Source organism: Nannospalax galili, unplaced genomic scaffold, assembly GCF_000622305.1.
Source record: "Nannospalax galili isolate Female #2095 unplaced genomic scaffold, S.galili_v1.0 scaffold1082, whole genome shotgun sequence".
Classification (NCBI taxonomy): domain Eukaryota; kingdom Metazoa; phylum Chordata; class Mammalia; order Rodentia; family Spalacidae; genus Nannospalax; species Nannospalax galili.
The window spans coordinates 2,960,513-2,976,193 of NW_008348580.1; the positions used below are offsets into that span (position 1 = coordinate 2,960,513).

At 39.0% G+C, this 15,681-nt stretch overlaps 1 protein-coding gene across 9 annotated transcripts in view; it reads right to left on the bottom strand.

The window, feature by feature from the left end:
* Adamtsl1 (ADAMTS like 1) overlaps positions 1 to 15,681 on the bottom strand; it is a 429,521-nt gene that overhangs the window by 106,687 nt on the left and 307,153 nt on the right. The window lies entirely within an intron of this gene.

Here is a 15,681-nt window from a genome sequence, read left to right on the forward strand (position 1 = left end):
CAAGCCCTATACGATTACTTTCTAGTAGGAGGTTTTCTGATAAGGAACAAGTTCATGCAGTTCCCTCTCCCCCACCCCCTTATTAGTGTCAGTCCAAATGGGGTTGTCACCTCTCAGGAAAGCTATTTTAGAAACATAAAAAATTATTTATTATTTTCTGTGTGTATGGTGTGTGTGTGTGTGTGTGTGTGTGTGTGTGTGTACTATGGTGCACCATGTGTGGAGGTCAGGGGACAACTTTGTAGAATCAGTTCTCTCCTTCCACCCTTATGTGGGTGTGGGAATTAAATTCAGGTCACGAGGCTTGTGGGGCAGGTACCTTTACTGACTGAGCCATGTCTTTGGCCCCTGTTTCAGAAACTTAAAAACATAGTATAAAGTCTACCTAAAAATACAGGTTGATACAATGGTCTGTGGCGACTACCCACTCTCACCCTTGAGAGTGTGCTCTAGTTAGCTTTCTTTTGCTGTGATAAAACACTAACCGAAAGCAACTTGAGGAGGAAAGGGTTTATTTTACCTGACAGCTCACTGTTCATCATGGAGGGCAGCCGGGACCAGAGTTCAGGCAAGACACAGAGGCAAGAACTGAAGTGGACCACAGAGGAGAGCTGACTACTGGCTTGTTCTTCTGGGTGCTCACCTGGTGCTGTCTTATATAACCCAGGACCATCTGCCCAGGGTGACCACCCACAGTGGTGCCATCACCGAGCAGTCAAGAAAATGCCTCACAGTCATACCCATAGGCCAGTCCAATAGAGGAAATTCCCCAGGTGACTCTCACCCTTCAGTGCCTTATTCTACCCTGCACGGGCCTCAACAACCTTCTACACTATGATCTGTGTCTCTTTTCTGAATTCTTTCAATGGAGATCACAAGGACCTCGGAGTTGAAGGGAGTTCATAGTAAGAGCCTAATAAAAGCCTTAAACTAATCATGTAGTTATTAAAAATTTAAAAAAACATTACTTCATGTTAAGTAGTAGACGTGATAAACCTTACCAGTGAAATCTACCTGATGACTTTATATCCATACTCAGGTACTAAGGATCTGAGTGTAACCGACTATGACTAGTAATAATCAGATACATTGAGATTAAAGACACATGCAAACGTGTTAGTAGCATTAAAAATGTAGGAATCAGCATATCTTAAAATGAAATGGAGATCTTCTTTAAAGGGTAAAAACTCAGTCAATTTTATGTCTTACAGGGTTTATACTGAGTTCAATATTGTATGACTATATTAATTCAACTGTGAACCTGAAAATTTACAGCTACCTTTGAAAGAGATGTATCCTTGCTCTGGAATGTGTTACTGAATATGTTAAAGCTGTAATGAAATACTTCTTCTAATCATGTGGTTATTAAATTCAAAAAAATAAAAAAAAGTCTTAACCTGAGCTTTTAAACACTGCCAATGTCCTGGTCCCACAGACCACCACGTGAGCCATTCTGGTTGATAAGCTTTAGCTCCTAGTTCCTGATTTTTTAACATGACTTCATTTGCCTCCGGGTCATTCTATTGTGTGGCTACAGCCAAGAAAATTTCTTCAGATTAATGTCCTGCCACTATTCCAGTGGCATAAAATAAACATGGAAGGAAAATCTAGGGCTCAGAGAGGCCTCTGTGCCAACTGTGCTAACTGTGGCTGTTTGACCCACCTAAGCAAATGCCATTTATTTGCACTGTGAATAGCTCAAGGCCACAGAGCTATTGCATAAGGATATTAGAGGAGCTCTCAACTTTGTCTAGAAAGACTTTTAATTCTAGAGCCTTTCAAATAGTACAGATCAGTGGTAAACAACTTTTTAATTTTGTGTTTAAAATTTAAAATCCAAAATAAAAATAATCTTTTTGAGCCCCATAGTAAAATATATATATATATATATTTAATATATATTTGTTTTCAGAATTATGGTTGGGAGCAACTATCTTTAAGAAAGTACCTTATTGAATAAGCCTTATGTGACAGATAAAGAAGATAAAGGCCAAATCGATGAAGTTACCCAAGTAAGGTCACACAGGGGCTGAAATTGGTTAATTTCCAAGCAGTGTGACACTCACCCAGTTCCTACTGAATAGTGTGCTCTGGACATGGCTGGAGGACAGGTCTAAATTCAGCCTGCCTCCCTGTGGTGGAAGCACCTCCTCCCTGTAGAAGGGAAGTAGCTCTCGCTTCTACTTCTTGCCAAGGACCTCCTGGAATGCATCCTCATGTTCTCCCTTCAGGGGAGGGCTCTTCAGTGCAAGTCTTACCCTTCACCTGTGACTATCTCTGACTGGCAGGAGTTGGCCCAGGACCTGTGTTGGGGACCTGAAGCCAAGTCATATGTGGAGGTCTGAAGAGCACTTGCTCCTTGTCATAGATCCAAATAGTTCCTTCCAAAGGCTTTTCTGGAGTCTTCTGACTTTAATTAAGAAAAAAAAAAATCTATGGTCTCAGATTTTTGACTGGTTTTTGTTTCCAGTGCCAAGATTGAGCCCAGGGCCTTCCATCTGCCAGGCAAGTGTCCTACCACTGATCATACCCCAGGCCCAGACCTTTGGCTTTTTTGTGGCTCGTTTCAGTGACTTATGGAATTTTTATTTATTAGAAAAGGAAATGTTTTTATTCTTATTAGATGCAATTCACTAAAATATTCAAGGATTTCACTCCCCCCACTGTGCGTAGCAGTGCCTTTTGTGAATGTAAGACTTCAGAAACATTTGTGGTGCTGGAGTGAAGCTGGTACTCGGGGCAAATTCAAATTAGTGCCTAAGAATTCCATTTACCTAAATTTTAATTTAAATTCCATTTACTTCTTGTTATTAGAGATAATTATGGTTCAACATTTACTTTTATAGACTTTTGTATAACTTCTTGGGTCCAACCATTTCTTATTTCTGTCAGATTCTCTTTTCTACTCAGCCAGTAATGCTATAATCATATTAGTTATAATGTTTCAGTGTTCAGTCTTTCTTCAGAATTTTCTTTTTGCAACTAGACAGCTAGCCATGAGGGTTAATGATGCCTAAGGATTGCCAGACAGAGGGACTATATTCATAGTATTTTCCATTCTGTGAATTATTAAAAAAGTTCCATGAATTTAATGCAATTTTTAGAATTCGCAATTATTTGAAAGAAATAAGTTTACGGTGACAATTTTAACCCTAGCTCTGCTTTCTCACCATGCTTGATCAACATGCCTACTAGATGCTTCAACATAAACATCTCAAACCAAACTCTTTTAAAAATACATTTAGTTAATTACTTAATGAATGAATGAATGTGTGTATATGTGTGTGCGAGTGTGCTTGTCTGAGTGGGCATGCATGTGTGTGTCAGTGTGGTGTGGAGACAAGAGGACAATCTGTGGGAGTCAGTTCTCTCCTTCCACCATGTGGGTCCTGGTGATTGATCTCAGGTTACCAGTCTTGGCAGCAAGCACCTTTACTAACTGTTCTAGCTTCATTTCTGTTGCTGTCTGAATACCAAAACCAAAAGCAACCTAACGGGAGGAAGGGTTTACCTTAGCTTACACCCCTAGGTCACAATCCATCATTGCGGGAAGTCAGGGTGGAGATTAAGCGGAAACCACAGAGGAACTTTCTACTGGCTTGTTCGCTGACACTCAGCTAGCTTTCATTTTTTAAAAAAAATTATTTATTTTTTATTTTATGATGTGTACGAGTGTTATGCCTACATGTATGTAAGTGTACCCGTGTCATGCAGTGCCCCCAGAGAACAGAAGAGGGCATTGGATTCCCTGGAACTGGAGTTATAGATGGTTGTTAGCTGCCTGTGGGTGCTGGGATTTGAACTCAGGACTTCTGCAAGAGTAGTCAGTGCTTTTAACTGCTGATCCATCTCTTAGTCCTCAACTAGCTTTCTTGTACAGCTCAGACTCACCTGCCTAAGGATGGTGATACCCCAGAGCGCCCAATCATTGATCATCAATCAAGGCAATTTCCCACACAGGTTAGTCTCATCTGGGAAATTCCTCAAATGAGGTTCCCTCTTCCAGGTTGACTCTAGGATGTGTCAAATTGACAGTAAAAACCAACCAGCACACTCACTGAGACATCTTGCAGGTCCCTAAAACAAAAACTTGATGCTGCCCCTCTAGTCTTACCATAAGCTGCTTCTCTCTGTCTTTCCCAGTCATCCAATGGTGCCACAACCAGGTTAAGGACGTAGGCAGTACCTTTGAGTTCCTTTTCTTCTCACTACCCCTCCTCTAATTCCCAATTTATGAGCATCTGGAGTCATATTTACTTATAAAACAGATAAGCTATATCTCCAAAATTAATCATATCAAATTAATCAAATTAATATATCAGGAAACCACCATCGCCTGTTTAGACCATAGTACACCCTCTTAACCAGTCTTCCACTGATATGATTTAAGTGTTTGTCTCTCCCCTGAAGTCCCATTCATACATTAAAATCCCAACTCTCAAGATTAGGTATGGAGATAGTGTTTTGTGGTTGAGCACTTGGTTAACATGTGCAAAGGTCTATCCCAAGCAATGAAAAAAAAAAAGGAATTAGATGATATGGGGGACATTTTTTGGAAGGTTCTTAGGTCATGGATGGGGGCCTTCATGAATGGGACTATGAATAGGACCCAGGGAGCTGTCTATCTCTTCCACCATGTAGAGATATTGGCTAGAAGTTGTTATCCATGAATTAGGAAGATGGTTCTCACTAGACACCAAATATGCAGGCATCCTGATGGTGGATTTCCTAGCCTCTGGAACTATGGGAAACACATTTCTGTTCTGTGATCTCCTTCGTCTATGGTACTCTGTTATAGCAGTTTTAATGGGCTAAGACATTGAGTTTCTAGTTTGCTCAGTCAGGGCCTTGCAGGATATAGACAGAAGTTCAAATGTGGCGGTTTGAATAGAGCTCTTCCCATTCTCTCAGGGGTGCTGGAAATGCTGAATATAGCTAGAAAGCAAAGGTGGGGAGCTACTGAAGCAGTCTACAAAGGCCACCCTCCGAGGCACAGGGAAAGGGGGGAGGGAATGCACAGACATGCGCCATGGAAGGTACCCAGTGGATTGTTTCACTCCCCTGCAGTCTGTTACCAACAGTAGCAAAAATGATACTTTAAAGTACAGTTCAGATCACACAATTCCCACATTTAAAACCCTAAAAGGGCTTCTGCTGCAATTAGAATGAAATCTCGGTCTAACCCTGATCTGTACAGCTCTTCATGTTCTGGTCTCTTTGATAGAACTTAGAGACTGTCTATTTAAACCCTTCTGACTTCACATAAATCTAATAAGTTTCAGACACATCAGTTTTGGTCATGGACAGTTCTGTCTAGCCGAAGGGATGGCTGTGAGCAAGAGAGGCCTCCAGGCACCGCTGCGGCCTCTTCTCTCCCTCGAATGTTCTAAGCTGCGCTTCTTCCACTTTTGTTTGTCAGGCGCACAAAGCTTGCTTCTCCTGTCGGATTTTGCATTTGAATTTCTATCATCATTCCACTCTGAGATTTGAATTGGCCGAGCTTTTCTAACAATTCAAATTCTGTTCTGTTCTCAGGTCCAGAAGCTATCCCCAGCCTTTCTAACTGGAATAACCAAACTAGTCTTTATTCCTATCTATCATCTATCTATCTATCTATCTATCTATCTAATCATCTCTCTATCATCTATCTCTCTATCTCTTTATCATCTATCTATCATCTATCATCTATCTCTCTATCATCTATATCTATTTATCTATCTATCATCTATCATCTATCTCTCTATCATCTATATCTATCTATCGTATTTATCTATCTGTCATCTATTTATTCATCCATCCACCCATCTACATACATCATCCATCCATCATCCATCCATCATCCATCCATCATCCATCCATCATCCATCCATCATCCATCCATCATCCATCCATCATCCATCCATCATCCATCCATTATCCATCCATCATCCATCCATCATCCATCCATCATCCATCCATCCATCCATCCATCCATCCATCTATCAATCATTTATCATCTACCTAATTATTTAATGGTGCTGGGGACTGAACTGAGAGCCTTGTGCATGTTAAGCATACACTTTTCTGTTGAACTATATCCTTAGTTCTCACTTACTTTTTTAAAAATAGAGCTCTCCTGCCAGTGTTGAGGACTGAACCCAGGACCTCATGCTTGTTAGAAAAACACTACCAAAAAGTCACATCCCCACACCAAAACAGCAATTTTAAACAGTCTTCATTGTTTCAGAAATTCTCACCCATCAACCAGTTAAATATATGAAGGAAGAGATTTTACTCCTGTTCAGATTGTTGCTTCTATTCAGTGTTTGAGGTTTGCATTTAAAAATGTCTCCAGTATTTGTCATATATTTAATAAGAAACCCCAGGGTTGAATGAGTTAATCTCTAGGTTTTTTTCTTTCCACACCTTTTCTTCATTAAAAATTCATGATTCATTTGTTTCCCTATAAATTAGTGGTTGGAGCATGAACTGAACAGTACAGTGCCACTTTAGAATGGATTCTGGAGATATGTGATGTTTGGATAATATGTAAATATTTACACAATTGAAAATGCAGTATATTTTTCCATGAGAAAAGTACTGGCTGCTTCATAAGACCATATCCCTCAAGCCTCAAAATGACATCTAACCACTTTTCTCTTAATCATTTGATTATAATTCAGTGAACATCCTCAGGGCTTCTTGAATTCATCAGGCATAATGAATACACTCTCAGAGGCTGTTATCTGATGACCAAGTTTAGATAGTTCCCTACTAATGTTGTATTTGTAGGTTTTACAAGTCACTCCAATGCTTGATATCTGAAAATTTCTTCTTTCAAATATTTTATAAGCCACAAGAGAGTGTGTTCAGTTTGAATACATGCTCCAAAAATAAGCAAGTAGTTAAATATGAACAGCTCTCAGAGTCAAGTTGCTAAGTCAGAGTTTCTTTAAAAATGTGGCAATAAGGAAAGTATAGGTTGATTTTCTCTCCTTCAAACTTAGGAAGGAGATGATGAAAAGAATTTGCCTCATTTCATGGGTAGAGATAGACCTGTAAAGTAATCACTTAAAATAAGGATTGGACTGTCAACTTTCAGATGGGATCTGATTTAAGGGACAGAGTACAGATAATCCTCCCCAACCCTATACAGAAGTCTGTAACAACACAAGGACAAAAACTGTTATAAGGAAGAATTTTAAAAATCATTGGCTATTTATCTATATATAAAGCTTCTGGGAAGATCTCAGCACCCAGAAGATAAAGTCCAGACCCCTGAGAATCTCCTTCTGGGCCCTCATACACTAAATCATGTTGCTCTTTCTGGTACATTCTTTGAGACTCTGCCATGTGCTAAGGCTTTAGTTACAATGGACAATTCATCCTTCTCTGAACACACAGATGCTGTTTCTGCTCAGGCCTTTGGTCATGTTGTTCACTTTGTAAGCAATGCTTACAGCTCTCTGCTTATCTAGAAGCTGCCAAGAAATCCCAAAAGACCCAGATCATAGGCCACTCTTCATTAAGCGTCCTCTAACCCCTGTTCATCTTGGTTCCCTTCAATCGCACACTGACCAAGAAGGTACTTTATCTCTTCTGTAAAGGCTTACAGCTCATGTGTCTGCTATTTTCTCTGTCTCCCTGCACAAACATAGGATTAGGAATCTTCTAAGAAAAGGGAGAATTATGCATCTCCATATCCCTAGTGCCTAGCACAGTGTCTGGCAAAGAACACACACTTCATAAATGTTTCCTGAATTGACGATTGGATAAAAGCTCTGGATACAGATATTTCAAAGATGTAAAACAAACACCCAGCTGCCGAGGATCCTCCTTTATCACACTGTTTCATCATAACAGGAAGCTGCTTCTCCAGTCACCAGTGGGTTTCAGGTCTGCCGGATATTCTGATACTCCCGGCAGGGGAGACCAACATCTAATTGTGGGGATACTGACACAGATGCTACTCCCAAATGCTTGCATAAGTTGCTTAGTAAATTTCTCCAGTATGCTTATGTGTATGGAAAACGTTTCTCTAAATTTCTAAAAATTGTGGAAGATAAAATTTTATGTCAGTAAAGGCTCCAAAATCTGTGGTAAGTTTGTGACCATGTTAAGGTTACTGGGTGAGGTTGAGGCTCCTTAAGTGAGAGGCAGCATGCAGAGAGGAGGTGTTTACAAAGGAGGAAGAGCAAGGGAAATTTAATAAAATAAAAAAAAAGATTTTCCTTCATGACTCATCATTTAAAATATTTTATTACTTTTATTTTATGTGTATGCTTGTATTGCCTGCATGTAGGTAAGTGCACCCGTGCCGTGCAATGCCTGCAGAGGACAGAAGAGGCTGTCGGATCCCCTGGAACTGGAGTTACAGACAGTTGTTAGCTACCGTGTGGGTGCTGGGATTCGAACCTGGGTCTTCTGCAAGAACAGTCAGTGTTCTTAACCGCTGAGGCATCTCTCCAGCCCCCATGACTCATCATTTAAAATGATATTCTGGTATGAAGAGATAACTATCTGCTAAGGGGTCTTTGAAAATATATGCAATAAAAGCAAATAATAAAAATAGTATTTATAGTATACATACTAGCTCCCATATGTTATGCATGGCAAGGGCGTGACTTCATTATAAGATATTTAAGAAATACACAATAAGAAGAGCACTTAAAAATTGCACAGAAATATGGCTCATGTGACATATTTTTTTGGTCTGTTAATATTTTGGTTTATTCAGTTTTTTGCAGTTGTACAAATACTGGTTGTGATCAGAAATTCAACACAAAATCAAACTTGAAGAAACACATTGAACAATGGCATATTTTTAAAGATTTCATCATGATTAGCATATCAATAAATTCTGCCTGTACTGATACTTTTTAATATTTCATTTTGGTAATACTTTTTAATATTTCATTTTGGTAATACTTTTTAAAAGTTCATTTTGGTAATACTTTTTAATATTTCATTTTGGTAATACTTTTAAAAAGTTCATTTTGGTAATACCTTTTAATATTTCATTTTGGTAATACTTTTTAATATTTCATTTTGGTAGTTTAATTTACTGAGAGTTGAGTTAATTTCCTTGGTACTTCAAATCATATTACTGACCCCAACACAAAATGATGTTTGTGTTCTTGGCTTACATTATGATTGTAATTCATTTCACCCACTTCTCTACTCATTCATTCTTTTACCAAACGTTTGGATAAATGATAAGTACTGTGTTAGGTGCTGAGGACTTTAGGTGAATAAATGGTTACTAAGCTACAGGGATCTGCCATTCCAGAGAAACTTAGTAAAAAGTGTAATCAGTTTAACAAAGGGAATATATTAGAGAATGCAACTACATCCTTATGGATGGATTGGGGCAGTGCTGCAGTGGTTGGCCAGAGGCAGGAATGGGGGCAGCATCTGAACATGTGGGCATGCACCCAGGGTACACAGGACTATGGCATATTCACATAGCTCAGAGCAGTCCTGAGGATGAGGCATAGGGTTCATGGTACTGCACTGTCAGATGAGGGGCAGATACGGAAAGCCCTTTTAACATAATCTTAAAACCATGGGGATCAGCAGGGATTTTAAAGAGAGGGATAATGTGATGAAATTTGTAGAAAATGGCTTAGGTAGCATAGGCCAAAGGGTTTCAAAGAACACCGTGCATGGTATTTAGTGGAGAAAAGGCTTCTTGGTTAGATATGTCTATACAACTAGTCTTATTTGGGTTTCTCAGCACATGATATTTTAAAGGACCAATAGAGGGCCTGTGGTAAGGAGTCATCAAAAGCAGGTTGGGAAATACTGAGTGAGAGTTATGCAAGAAAAACTTGTGTGTAATAGTTTGTGAATGCTTGGATCAAGGCCATTGGGGAAAGCTTTGAAAGGAAGAGAGTGAAGGGGAATTGTAGGAAGTGCAATTAATATGGGTGCTCACTGGTTGTGAGGGGCACATGAGACTGAGAAGGGCCCCAGCTTCCAGGGAAGGATGGGATATAATGGCTAAGGCACATGGCAATGGTCAAAGGAGGAAAGCCAAGTTTGCTGGGAAGGGTGGATGGGCATGTATGGGGCTTGGTGCTAGACCTTTGGGGATTGAGGCAGTTCAGCAATAAGAGACTGAGAAATTCCAATGGCAGCTTGGTATATAAGAGAGACCAGACCTGAGCCAAACTAAATTAGAGCTTGGAGCTTGATGAGGTAAAGGAGAACGGGGACCGGATGCTCACTGCGTAAAACTGTTAAAATGAGGACATAATTTTGTGGCTTAGAAGTTCCTTTGTTCATCTACTATCAATTAAGCCTTTGTAAGTCTAGAAGTACGGGTTTATGCAGTGAAACTCTGGGTTAACTACTCCTATCAAGATGTGCACATAGACCCAACACAATTCATAGTGATTATGCCAAAGAACTTTCTGCTAGTAAATAAAATCAGATTTCCACATGTGAAATCTGACTTTTGATCTTTGTTTTGCTACATTTATTACTACTTCTAAAGACAGGATCAAATGTTCATTTCAAAGTACTACTGAAAATAGTACTTTCCTAACGAGTTTTTTATTTTTTATTTTTTTGACCCTCTGGGGTACAAAATCTTAAATAAATATGGCCCCTAACTTACATAGATTTTTGCATTTTAGTTACTAAGATCTAACAAAACTGATGTCTATGATGGCAGAATTCAGCCCTCTGTCCAGACCAAAAATTATTGGTGTGTGTGTGTGTGTGTGTGCATGTTTACATCTAGGAAATACAAATTTTATTTCAGAAGCATTTATAGTTATCATTAAAATTCTTTTTCTTGGGATGGAGAGATGACCCAGTGGTTAAGAACACAGGCTATTCTTGCAGAAGACCTGGGTTTGAATCCCAGCACCCACATGGTGGTTGTTCTAGAGGAGTCTCCAATTCTAGAGGATCCAGCACCCTCTTCTGTCCTCTATGGACACTGCATGACACAGGTACATTAACATACATGCAGGCATAACACTCGTACACATAAAATAAAAGAAAATAAATTAAAAATCTTTTTCTTAACATTACTGGTAGAGATTTCCCTACCATATGCCTTTTTTAAATACAGCTAAACTATGTGCATTTTTTATTGTGACCCTGATAAAAAAAGGTTTATGGGGAAATGGCAACTTAATCACAGTTTTAAGCCAGGGGATGTGGTGACTGCTTCTGTCTCCACACAGATGTGTGCAATATGTACATACACTTAGGTGGATCCAATCCTGAACATAAAACATCTGCAGCATAGTGAAATATGAATTATGCTCCAAACTGGCCTGATTCTTTGGTTTAACCCTTTTCTGTATTTCTCCTTTCCCTATTAGTCCCTTTAAAATTTGATTTTTAGAATAAAATCAAGTGGAAGCATCCTGATGCATATGATACCACCAATGGTGTGCGTGTGTGTTCGTGTGTGGGGGGAGGGGGATGGCAGGTAATAGAGGGTTGGTTCCCAACCAAAAGAACCTGTGCTGCTGCAGATTAAGTCCTTAGTCAGTCCACATTCCAGAAGACTGTAGTAGGCTTAAAAACGATCGCAAAGGTTTCTATGTCTTGGTTTCTGGAACTAGTGAACACATTACCTACACAGTCAGGGACTCTGCTAATGAAGTGAGGTTAAGCATTGATGATGGGGAGGCGGTCGTGCATATCCAGGTGTATTGAGGTAGTCACAATGGTTCTTGTAAGAGGGATATAGGAGGGTCAGTCAGGCAGGATGTGAGGACAGCGGCTGGGGATGGACAAAGGGAACAGGAGAAAGGAAGAAAGCATCCTCTAGAAGCTGGGGAAGACAAAGGCATAGACCCTGCCCTGGAGTCCCCAGAAGAAAGTAGGCTTTTCTGGCTCCTTGGTTTTAGACAGCAAACTGATTTCTACTGTCTACTCTCTAGTGTGATAAGGCAGTGAATTTGTGTTGTTTTAAGGCATCCAAATGTGATAGCTTGTTATAGTAGCCATAGAACACCAGTACAAATTCTGAAGATTTTGAGGCTATTTTCTAAGATTTCCTCACAATTTAATCTTTTAGAGTAACTAGTAAAGGCCATTTGGGAAAGGTGGACTGCATTGTGGTCCCACATCACACAGGTAGGTGAGGACCATGTGAGTAAACATGTTAAGTGTTTGGCGCTGTGCCTGAGATGCTGTGAATTCTGCAGGACTTCCTGTGAAGGTTTTCAGCAGAAGAGGGAGGGAGATGGGAGAGTAGACTAGGGGATAAAAACAAATTCATTACATAGATATATAAAACTTTCAAATGGACACACTCCACTGGTATGGAGAGTTCCTGGACATCATCCTAACAAGATAGTTACGATCAAAATGTTGCAGACTAACTTGTAATACATGCCAGTGACTCTCAGTCATGGAGCTGTAGCTCTCTAGTGTGAGTTGATCCCCCTGTAATATTTATTCATAGCCAACGACAAACAAAAAACAAACAAAAGAATTTAGTAAGAGAAGATACAGGTGACTAATGCAAGGAAAATTTAAGTATCAGAAAAACCATCTAAATACAAACTAGCAACATATTAAAGCTAAATTGATAATGATAAACATTAAAAGAATTTTTCACATAAGACCAGAGATCAAAAAGCAAGAGATAGTTTACTTAATAAAAGACAGGTCCCTAACAACCAAAGCTAGAATTAGATTTCTGCTTAATTGTTTATAAAACAAAATTTTAACAGAGATACTTGGAGTTGTGCTTCAGACCTGCAGAATATATAAATATTGGCTATTTTCCAGTTGTTAGAAAATGTTCTACAAAGAACAAAGGATGTTGTATTCCAATATCTAGCAGATGCAATTCTTATAATGCTTTTCTTTTCTAGGAAAAGAAACATACGTGTGAGGTCAGTGGTGACCCTGGGATCAAGCCAAGAGGTGGAAGAGTTTCTCCAGTCAAATGGGCTGTTTATCAGGTTGCTTATTGGTTTTTATCTCTTGTTCTTCCATAAGAGAATAGCCAGTAGGCTGGGTGCTGAATGACTGGAGCCCCTGGTAGAGCATAGTCATCCCAGAAAGATGACTGGACAACCATGTTGCCTTGTCCCAGCCAAGACTGTTGGAGAATCACAGGGCTAATCAGGCAAAGGGGTCACCAACAGCTGGTACCCTAACTCATGGTGTCCTAAGACTACAGTCTTTAGTCCAGGAACATCTGAACTTACAAAATCATTTATTTTATTTTGTTTTAGTTTTTTAATTGAATTGCTGTGCATTTCATACAACACATCTTAATCATATGTAGACCCCCTCCCCTATCTGCACCCCTCATAGCCCTCCTCCTGTGCTGGATTTTATGCATTCTCTCAAATATGTTAAGGACTATCACTCATTTCATGTTGAGCAAAAACAATGACTTCCATTCTTTTAACAAGTGGTCAGTAATAGTTGAGTTTTTAAATTATTTTTATTTTATGTGTATGAGTGTATTGCCTGCATGTATGTGAGTGCACCTGTGTCGTGCAAGTAATAGTTGATTTTATCTAACAAAGTTTCACTAAAAAAGATGGTAGGAAGTAATGAAAGATACATATTTCTGCTAAGGTTAAAGAGAGCCCAAGAGTGACCAAAGATCATTAAAACAGACCACATGTATCAAACTATTAACAGGGGCTCTTTCGGAAGGGCACAAATCATGGGTAGTTTTCAAGTTCTATTTCTTGTGTTCAAATATTTTTGAAAATTACACATAAAGACACTTAAGTATAGTCACTGACTCATTGGAAGAACTTCATAAAGGTGTTTAGTATTGGTTTCCTGACTTGAAAAATGTGAGTAAACCTTTCTTATCCCTAAGAGTCTTGCTGGTGGAAGGAAACAGCTTTCAAAATAAATTCATGTTTTCATAGGTCAGGACAAAAGAAAATGAACGTATGAATCCTGCTTTGGCAATCTGCTGTCAAAAAGAACGTTCTGTGGGTAAGACTGGTAATAACAGCAGTTGACCACAAAAGTCATGTATGTGCGCTAAGAATTAGAAAAGTATCCTGAGTCAAGATTCAGCAGCATGTGGCTATTGAGAAGGATGAAGTGTTTCCCTGAATGCCTCTGGAAGGACATCATGACCCATAACCACAAATAAACACATCAGTCAGATACAAGTCAGAATTTCAGGGATTGTGGGGAGGTACTCTGTGTATACTCATTCCTGTTGTCATAGAACAAACACTGTATTCACAAGGTACTCCATAGATAATGGCAACACAAGCTACTAATAGTATAGAGATTTAGTAGCTGAACAGTGGAGACTGAATGAGATGATTCCACAGCCTTTCTCAGGGTTGGCTTGGGTCATTGCTGCAGCCTAAGATCAACAATTTTCTCCAATTAGGAGCATGTTACTGCAAACCCACTGGAAATCAGAAGACCTAGGCTGTGGTGCAGGATGCATGACTTTAAGCAAGGCCACTTCTAGGCCATAGTTACATCATTCATGAATCAAGGGTTCTCATAAACTGCTCATACAACCATGAGGCTTGCTATAGTGGAAAAGTTCACAGAAGTGAGGTTATGGCCATCCCTTAATTTGTAACTAGTATAATCTCCAGTTTCCTCAAACCTAAAATGGGGTTGATAAAATCTATTTTCACCAGATTATTGTGAGAATTAACTTCAAGTAAGTGCAGAATGATGTATATTTCTAAGTTAAACACTGTTCACAGCTTTTCAAAGAATATTACATTCATTTGCCTTTCACATACCATCACATAGTAGCATGAATTTGATGAACATAGCCATAACACTTTTAAAGCTTTTACAAACAAAAGCTTTTAAAGAAAAATTATAGTCAATGTCTGTTTTGAATTGTTTCATTTAGTTGCCCCCTCAGTATCTGAAAGGGACTGGTTCTATGGTGCTCCTCAGATTTGATTCCAGGATCCCAAATTCATGAATGCTTACATCTGAATATAAAATGATACAGTATTTGTATATATGCTATGTACCTCCTCCTGCATAGTTTAAATAATTTCTAGATTACTTATAATACTAAATAAAATATAAATCCTATATATTGCTTAGCAAATAAAGAAAAAAGTTTATTCATGTTCAGTATCTATGTACCCATTACAGGTCTAACTAAATAGTGCATGGTTGAATCCGTCCGTGGATGTGAAATCTAAAGATACTGAGTGTTGATCCTACTGTAGTGTGTGCTCACTCACTACTTACTACTGTTTGATTCTTTACCAAACCCCTGTCCCAAGGATGGACAGGGAGAAGGAAATCATGGAGGACTTTGGCTGCTTGAAACTGGCAGCTGGGCTCTCAGCAGTGAGGCAGGAGTGTGCAAGCTGCTAGCTGCTCGCCCCAGTCGGATGAGTATAAAGTTTATCATCCAAATTGGGACACTTTTAGAGTTTACAACTGGCTCAAACAAGGATGCTCATCCCTTCCTAATTTCAGGTTTACTTCTGTGACCACTGTTGTCACTTTAAAGTTATGCCTGGTGCTCTAATGAGGAACAAATTGCAATATAAGATTTTATCCAAACAATCCATTTAAAAATCTGTGTTCCTTAGAGGCATGCCAAAAGGTTATTTAAATTTTGAGACAGCCACATTAATTTTAATAGCATATTATGATAGTGTAGTTGTGATTTTATTGTTAGATTTTTAGTGTGGGATAAGAATCTTTTTGTAAAAGGACTGATAGCAAATAGTTCAGGTTTTGTGAGCTATA